Here is an 8,723-nt window from a genome sequence, read left to right as displayed (position 1 = left end):
ACCAGACCCAGAAAAGTGGAATTTCTTTTCGGTATCAAACGCAAGGTGTTGCCTTTTGTGTTTGTTAGGCAACTGTGAATTTCGAAAGTCCTTATAGCGCTAGCTCGCATTCTTTTTTCATTCTCGGTTGAGCATTATTAGCTCGCACACGGTTCTCACCACTTCTCCACGTTTTCTACGAGTCCTGCCTTGCTTCTACATTTGTTCCCGCCAAGACTCCGAAAAATCAGCATGAACGTGGAGGAAACCACGCCCGGCCCTGCCACGTCCAACGAGATATTGCAGGCCATTCAGGTCCTACAGCGTAAGGTGGATTCCACCACACGGAAGTCCGCCAAGCCCGAGTCCCCCTCCTTCAAGAGTGAGGGGAACAGGCAACAATTCGACCACGCTCAGAAGGCTTCTCAGTGCATCGACGACGCCCTTCATTCTCTCAAAGACCTCGATATAGAAGCCGCTAAGGAGCGCCTACTTGAGGCATCCCGCCTGCTTTCTCACAGGGAGAAGCTAATCCGCCTTGCAGACCGTTCATCTTTGGGCTGGGCCACGGTCAAGGAGTACGTCACCGATGACCTCGCGGAGAATTCCGATGATGAAAAACGTCTTCGAAAGGCGGAGAAGGCCGCAGCCGCCAAGAAGGCTGAAACAGCGAAAAAGTCAAGGATGCAGCCACCGTTCTGGGCTCCCTGGTCTTCTCTACCTCCTCGCCTTATGCCTGGAACTTTTCGCCCCTACACCCCCTACCGTCCCGATACCCATGTCTGCTTCCAATGCGGCATCGTCGGTCATGTCCGCCCCAACTGCCCCTTCCTTCGAGCCGCCAGAAGTGCCGTCAACCAGCACCAGCCTTCCAAGGCCCCCTTCTAGTGCTCACCCCACCTCTTCTCTCGACCCGCCTTCAGGCGTGCAAAGTAAATTGAAGGAATTTTTAGCCTTCTGGAAAAGTGAATTGAAGGCTTCAAAATATGTTTGTGACATAATTGAATATGGTTATAAAATTCCTTTCGATACAGTACCTTCTACATTTTACAGTAAGAACAACAGATCCAGTTTGGATCACCCAGATTTTGTTGAAAGCGCCATCTCTGAATTGCTACAAACAGATGCGCGGTAGAAGTAAAACAATGTCCTTATTGCATAGTTCCTCCTTTTGAGCCTACAGGTCGACTTGCGTGCAAATGATGATTGTGATGTGCAGTCCTCCACTAAATTATAATTGCCTTCTTTTGCGTTTCTCGATGGCTAATAATTATGCTCAGCTCTGACCAACACGTTCAATTTTTTGTCACTGTTTGTTATTTTTCTGTGCTTGTTCTAACCTGAGGTAGATAAAGAAAAGAAATTAACTTTCTGACGTGTATCACATAGGAAGAGAGTGGAATTTCTTTTCGGTATCAAACGCAAGGTGTTGCCTTTTGTGTTTGTTACGCAACTGTGAATTTCGAAAGTACTTATAGTGCTAGCTCGCATTCTTTCTTCATTCTCGGTTGAGCATCATTAGCTCTACTTCCCGCCCCTTCCCCCTCTGTTGGTTCTTCACGAATTCCCCCCTCCCCCGTTGCATTCACTTTATTTCGTAATCAGGAGCAAGGAGCATGGGAGTGCGCCCTCGCTCAGTATTCTTGGACGCAACCACGTTTCCTCCATGAATAAATATGGGGGTTTTTCGTGGCCTCCGAGTACTAGTGTCTCGCACATTAGCCTTGCATCCTTACCTTTCACTCACTTCTCAGTTTTTCTTCACTTCCCTTCCCCATTGATATTCTTTTGATTAAATTATTATATTGATGTTTCTTTCGTGAAAGAGCAATGCGCTATTTACATGTTTTATCAAGCATAATTAATTTTGTTAATTAAAAATCTCTATTTGATTATCCTGACCTTTCACGTATTTTGTCAGTCTTTCGACTGTCTATTTCTCCCTATTGATTTTTTTCCCATTCTTTGCTCTCACGAGCTAACTTATAGAAACATGGTCTATCAAGAAAGAGTCGGTCACCGATCCCCACCTACGCAACCTGGCTTCTGACGTGCTTCCGTCTCTCCTCATGTCCGCTAAAGCTTCTTCTACCACATCTAAATATAAATCCTGTTGGGCCAGATGGGTCCAATGGGCCATCTCCAAACCTGAAGTTCCAACCTTTCCAGTCCAAGCTTACCATCTCTGCCTGTACCTTTGTCACCTGTCTTCAGTCAACGGAGCCAAGACCGCAGCAGATTCGCTCGTCGCTTCAGTCAAATGGGCTCACAATCTCGCGGGCCTTCCTTCTCCTACAGACGATCCTATGGTAAAAACAGCAGTCCAGGCTTATTATCGCATCCACTCGTCCCCCGTTTGTCGCAAAGAACCTGTCACTCCAGAGATCGTGTCAAATCTTCTCGCTTCTCATGGTCACCTCAATGCATCCTTAGCCGACCTCCGCATTTTATTCGTATGTTTCGTTTCTTACGCCAGATTTTTGCGCTTCGACGATCTCAGCAGGCTGAGGAGGAAGGATTGCACCACCCATCACGATCGACTAGTTCTACACTTTTCGTCTTCAAAAACCGACCAGTTTCGTCAAGGCAGAGATGTAATCATCGCCAGGACATCTTAACCGACTTGCCCCGTCGTTATAGCCGAACGATACTTTGCAGCACTTGGCGATTCTCCTCATTCTCCCCTACCAGTGATTCGCAGGCTTACTCTTTCCAAGGGTGGCCTTATCGCAACTTCCCACGGCCTTAGTTACACTAGAACCCGCAAGGTAGTCCTAGAGGCTTTGAAGCCCTTTGTTCCGGATGTTTCTAAGTTTGGCTTGCATAGCCTCCGGTCAGGTGGAGCATCCTCAGCTAGCAACAATCGCGTACCTTCATTCCTGATTTCTCAGCATGGCCGTTGGAAGTCGGACAAAGCTAGGGACTCTTACATCAAGTACAACGGTGAATAAGTAAACAGCAAGCTAATAATCATACTCAGCTCTGACCAACACGTTCAATCTTTTGTCACTGTTTGTTATTTTTCTGTGCTTGTTCTAACCTGAGGTAGACAAAGAAAAGAAATTAACTTTCTGACGTTGTATCACATAGGAAGAAAGGTTTCTGATCTTCAGTCCTTGCCAGCACCGACATGAAAATTGTGACTGTGGCACACCGCATACCGTGTCACACCTTCTCCAGTGCCCTAGCCTTGAGGAACAGTGTTGCCAAAACAACCTGATGGCCGCAAATGAGAAGGCTCTGCGATGAGCCAAGTCCAGGCCAACTATCTAATGACTATGTAGATCTTGGATACAACGAAGAAGAAGTATACAGAAATAGAAATGGAGAAAGTAGGCTTCATGGAGAGGAGACCTGTCAATGAGCATCTACAAAAAAACACCATTGGAATCTGTCCGTGTGCAACAGAAGATACTGCAAAGCCACTGTCAATTGCTCCTAAAGAGAGTGGAATCACTGTTTCTCTCAGTACAAATTGCAAGATGTATGGACTGAAGCTGGGAGGATCATTCAATGTAGTCACAATGTTGTCGACTTTCCATCCTGAAGCAGTCAGTACATATGCTTTCATGGTAAGGATCACTTCAAGGTGTCATGCCAACATGACTTCTTTGCTTGTGACAAGCAATGCACATCGTTCATACTACGTGATCGTTTGTTTGGTTGCTTGTTTGTTTGTGTTTAGCATACATTGGCAGTTGCCGAACGGGACAAGTTGGCAGACTTCTTGTATAGAGTAAACGCAAAAAATAGATCATCTTCCGTTAATTCGGCAAATACCATTCTTCAGAAGTAGTGTTCTGACAGTGGCAATGAAAAAAACAGAAAGAAAGAAAGAAAGAAAGAAGCCCGCCATTAGGAGAGGTGGCAATAATACAGTTGACAAAGATACCTCAGCAGTTATCCCCAAGTCCTGGCAAGAACAGCTATTCTGTATTACCCATACAGTCGCTGTTATCAGGCACCGCTATGGATGCAACCAAGAGTTTGGTCTTTGGTTTGCAGCCCGTACTCAGGATGTACCAGCGGTTCAGGGTGCCCCTCCCTAAGAGGGCCGGGCAGAAGTGGATGCACCTCCAGCAGCCTCTGCTCGGGTTGAAAATCCTGGTGCTGCTACTGGGGTGAGGAATACAGACACTTCTAGAAGTTCTCCATTGAAGCTGGCTGGGGCTCAAGACCGGACCTCAGGGTGGGGGGGGGGGGGGGGGGGGAGCCTGCAGAGGAACCGATGGACATTTCTGCACCATCTAGTCCTACGGTCCCTGCAGGATCTCTGACCCCTCTTGCTAATTGGGAGCAAAGTGGTTTGGAGCCTGCCCCAGAGTCTGCGAGTTCTAGATCACCCCTTCCAACCCCACCCCTGCCTGAAGGTGAGGGTGTTAAGTCAGAGGGTCCTCCCACACCCTCGTGCTCAACCTCCAGGACATAACCAGCAAACAGTGACCAAGCTTCTTCCAGTGTGGTCCTGCCTCCCATTACCATGGCCAGGGAGTGTACCCGCCAGATCCCGCAAAGAGCAGTCAAACAGCTGGGCAACTCACCATCTCCAGGATCCAAGCTCATCAGCAATCTAGTCCTCAGTGTCCCAGGAGGAGTTCAACATAGGGAAGTAGTGGACTCCCATGCTCATCACGACCACCTGGAGCGCAGTTTGGGCCAGACAGGGTTACAGTGCCTTACGACCATCACGGGGTAGAAACCCCAGGTGAGTGTGGAGGTGGCCGGGGGGGTCATAAATTACTGTGATCCCTAACGGATCCAGCAATCGCCTTTCCCGACTGTCTAAATTGGCGTGTGGCAGTGGGCATCCATCCTAAACATGCCTTGGAGGTGTCCCAGGCCACTGTCAGCCAACTTGGGGAGCTGCTAAAAGATCCAGCAGTGATCGGAGTGAGCGAGATTGGACTAGACCATTCAGTTCCCACGATCCGCTACAAGGATCAGACTGAGCTCCTCCAGAGCATCCTCTCCTGTCCCACATCTCTCAGAAGGTGTTGGTGGTACATCTGCGGGGGAGTTGAAATGATCCCATGGGGTTGCCTGTCCATAGTTTGTGCCGGGATGGGAAGACGCAGCGGATTCATCTCCACTGCACCACCACCAGTCCAAATGTGGTGAAGGATTGGTTCACTGCTTTCCCCAGACCTACTTTGGCTTTACAGCTGTGGTAGAAGTCTTCAGGGAACAGCAGAAGCGGGGACTACAGGAAGTTCCCCTGGACCGTCTTCTGCTGGAGACGGATGCCCTGTACATGCCACCACCTTCGGCAAAGGGAAAGCCCAGCACGTCCGCCTATTTTAGGTGAGACGGCTGATCTGGTCGCTAAGATCCGCGGCCAGATGGTGAAGGAGGTATGCACAGCCACGGCTCAAAATGCTGCCAGGTTGTACTCCCTTCACATCGCAGAAGGGGAGTGAGATGGGGGGAGAATCGAGAGCATTTATTAGTTTTTGCAATTTATTCGGGTCACTTTTATATCCTTACGGAGGATTTAATTATTTCATAAGGGCGGTTAATCACAGGGGGCCAGTTATCCCATTTATACATTGAAGACTTAATTCTTTTTGAGGTTTAATTCAGTTCGGTAATCACAGGTTCTCCGACTGAGGGATATAGATGATATCCCTCACGACTCCTATCCCCCTATTTCTTCCCAATTTAGTCACATTTACCAGGGGTGGAGCCTACCTCGGGGATTCACGTCCCTGCCAGGAAACTTCAATGTGACGGGGAAGAGTGTAGTGGGGAGCGACTTCGGTCTGACTCGGACTGACTCCGACCGACTCGATGACCGACGGACTGCCTTCAGCATCCGAAGGCATGCACACAATGAACGAGAGAGAACTATGATCCCAAGAGAACAAGATGCACTTAGTTCTTTGGGCCTTGGGCATTTGGAAATACTACCTAAGCATTGGAGGAACAGCACTCCAAACAAGGTAAGTATTGTATGAATTAGCTTTCTCAATCTTACAAGGGAGTGTTGCAACTTATTTGATCAACTTCATGATGAATGAAAAACTGGACGTAAAATCCCTTGAGGACAGGGCCACAAATTACACTTGCCCATCAAACTGCCCTTACTTGGAGTGCCCTCAAGTAAATTGAACAATTTGAAAAAATCTGTGGTACCAGTTTGGATGACAGAAAATAAGTAAAATGCATTTGGTGTGCTGTGCAATGTTCTTAACTCACAAAGGACAGGATTCATCAAACAAGACATGAACCAACAGTACCAACATTTGTGCAAACCATTCGACAAGGTAACGATGCAGCTGTTCGGAGATGACCTAGGAAGGTAGATGAAAGAAATTTAAGACCAACATAAGACAGCAATCATGATGGTAAAACATAGGTACTATCCCTTCTTAAAGATCTTGGGACAGCCTATAAACCTAAATCTGTGAAAATTTCAATACTTACAGTCTGTATATGTGATATTCCCTGTAGAACATGAATCTAGTGATTATTTCTCATCAAACGCTTTCAATTTACTGCTGCTGCTGAATAATGAACTTGACAGGACACGCCCCCTTCAAAATGCCCCTTATCTCTGGAATCGAGCTGTCAATCAACGTGACGGAATTTATGTCACTAAAGGAAGGCAGTCTCACTCTAGCTTGCTCTAATTGCACTATATATCATTTACAACAAGGCATGAGGACGCAAACGTTTGGCGGGATATTTGACCGATTACTACTGATTAATTGTTGCTTTCGACCATCAGTCATACGGAGAATGGCATCGCCACTTGAGTCAGAATCAGAGGATTCTAGATTTAGCTCAAGCTCTCCAGAATCTGACAGAGATATTGGTGATAGTTCTGAAATTGGGAATTGCGACGGCATTCAGCCGAACATGTTTGAGCCAGAGGCAAGTGACTCCGAAGAAGCAGAAGACGGTGAACATGGAATTCATGGAGCAGATGCTGAAGGCCGTATGAGCAATTGTCACTGGTAGGCAATAATTTCAACGATGAAATTTTATCATAACAAACATGATGCTTAGCATCATATAAGCAGCAACCGTCCCAACTTGATCGTCAAAGCTCATTAAAGCTCATCCTAATGCCAGGGACAAGAAATCACCAAAGATGGTTTTCGGATCAAGCAGCCATCCTATTTTAGGGACTCGCTGGACAGGGTGGAAAGACCCCTCATCAACAACCATTGCAACAGCAGTTGATTTCAGAAATGGGACAGCATCACAAGTCAGAGGAATGCCTGTACCAGCAGAGGTGATGTTGCAGATGGACCGGCCGGATCTACAAATGGAGCTGAACACAGGAACAGCAGTGTCCATCATTAATTTTGACGTGTACAAGATGAAGTTTACACATTTGCCTCTCCAACCGGTACAACAGTCACTCTGCATATATTCAGGTATCAAACTCAAAAGCAGTTTCGGGGAGTTGTACAGAAGGCAGGGGAACTGACACTTTGTGAGTGGCTTGATGAGTTTGAAGAGTGTGGCAGTTACTACAAGTTACAAAGCCAAGAGAAGCCTCGGGTCCTTGCTTCTCATTTGGGTGGAGCAGCTTGAGATGAAGTCCTGTGTAGAGATGGCACAGTGAGAGAGGACTGTGAGGCTCTCAAGGCAGTACTTCAAGCCAGATTTGGTGTCTATGAATCTGTGCAGGCCCTGAGCACAGAACTCCATGGTAGGGTACAACAAGAGGGAGAGTCCCTCGCTGATTGAAGTAGTGCATTATTATGCCTTTATGACAGAATGATGGGTGCAGCGACTGGGAGTGGAAAGGCTGCTTTGTCTCAGTTGAAGGACAATGTGCTGAAGGAGAGACTCATTAAGGGTGTATGCAACAGACAGGTACAAAGAAAGTTGAGGCAGATTTCAATTTGCTGTGAGGGTAGGAGCTTTCTTGATATGAGACATGAGGTTTTGAATGTCTTCCGGGACTCTGATCCTACTCTTGATCTAGGACAAACATTTGTGAGTGTGAGGTGGTTGAGGCATCCTGGGCAAAGACAGGATCAGGACTCACCTACGCTAAAGACAATGCAATGAGAAATCAGTCAACTCCTAAATACACTTGCATGAGGTACATGTAATACAGGCCATGCAACTGAAGTGAAACATATCATCAGGACAGCCCCAGCAGGCTATGAAATGTTTCAACTGCAAGAAAAATGGGATGTCTCAGGAAGGATTGCCCTATACCTCCAAAGAGCTAATGCATGTAGTGGTGTGGGGCACATCAACAAGGATTGTTCCTCACCACAGTTGATGTGTGTAATGCGTCCACAGCAGGGCAACATCTACAAAATCTACTTCATCAGTGAATTTTGTGTCACTACTTTGGATTTTTGTAATTGCTGAGATGCCTTACTTTCTAATTGACACCGTTTCATTTTGGATTCCAGGAGAAAAAAAAAAAGTGATATTTTTGCAAAGAACGACCCTACCTTCAAGAGTCAGGGGGAAATGGTGAAAGTGTTGTCCCTTTTACTTCAATCCATGATGCACTAGCTCGTGAGCTAATTTTCTTAACTTATGACTGTCCTAACTTAATCCAATTCGGGATTCCTGAAATTGTTTTTTCTTGTCAGTGCTTTTCTACATACTTGCTAGATGCTGAAAAAGACAAAGGGATCATCACCTGGTAAATTCCTGGCAAACTCAAAAGCAACAGCAGGCGAGAAATGCAGAGGTTGACAAGGAGATAAAACAACAGCATGAATGGGTGAGTCATCCAAACCCTCCCAAGCTGTATTTTTCATTAACCT

General features: G+C 46.6%; 1 pseudogene; it reads left to right on the top strand.

Annotated features, from left to right (window-relative positions):
- Positions 1 to 231: 231 nt before the first annotated feature.
- Positions 232 to 2,930, top strand: LOC139741399 (uncharacterized; annotated as a pseudogene).
- Positions 2,931 to 8,723: the final 5,793 nt, after the last annotated feature.

This window comes from Diadema antillarum, unplaced genomic scaffold, assembly GCF_040938485.1.
Source record: "Diadema antillarum isolate AM-2024a unplaced genomic scaffold, OU_Dant_1.0 seq00000927_RagTag, whole genome shotgun sequence".
Lineage (NCBI taxonomy): Eukaryota > Metazoa > Echinodermata > Echinoidea > Diadematoida > Diadematidae > Diadema > Diadema antillarum.
This window is presented reverse-complemented; position numbering and strand designations above follow the sequence as displayed.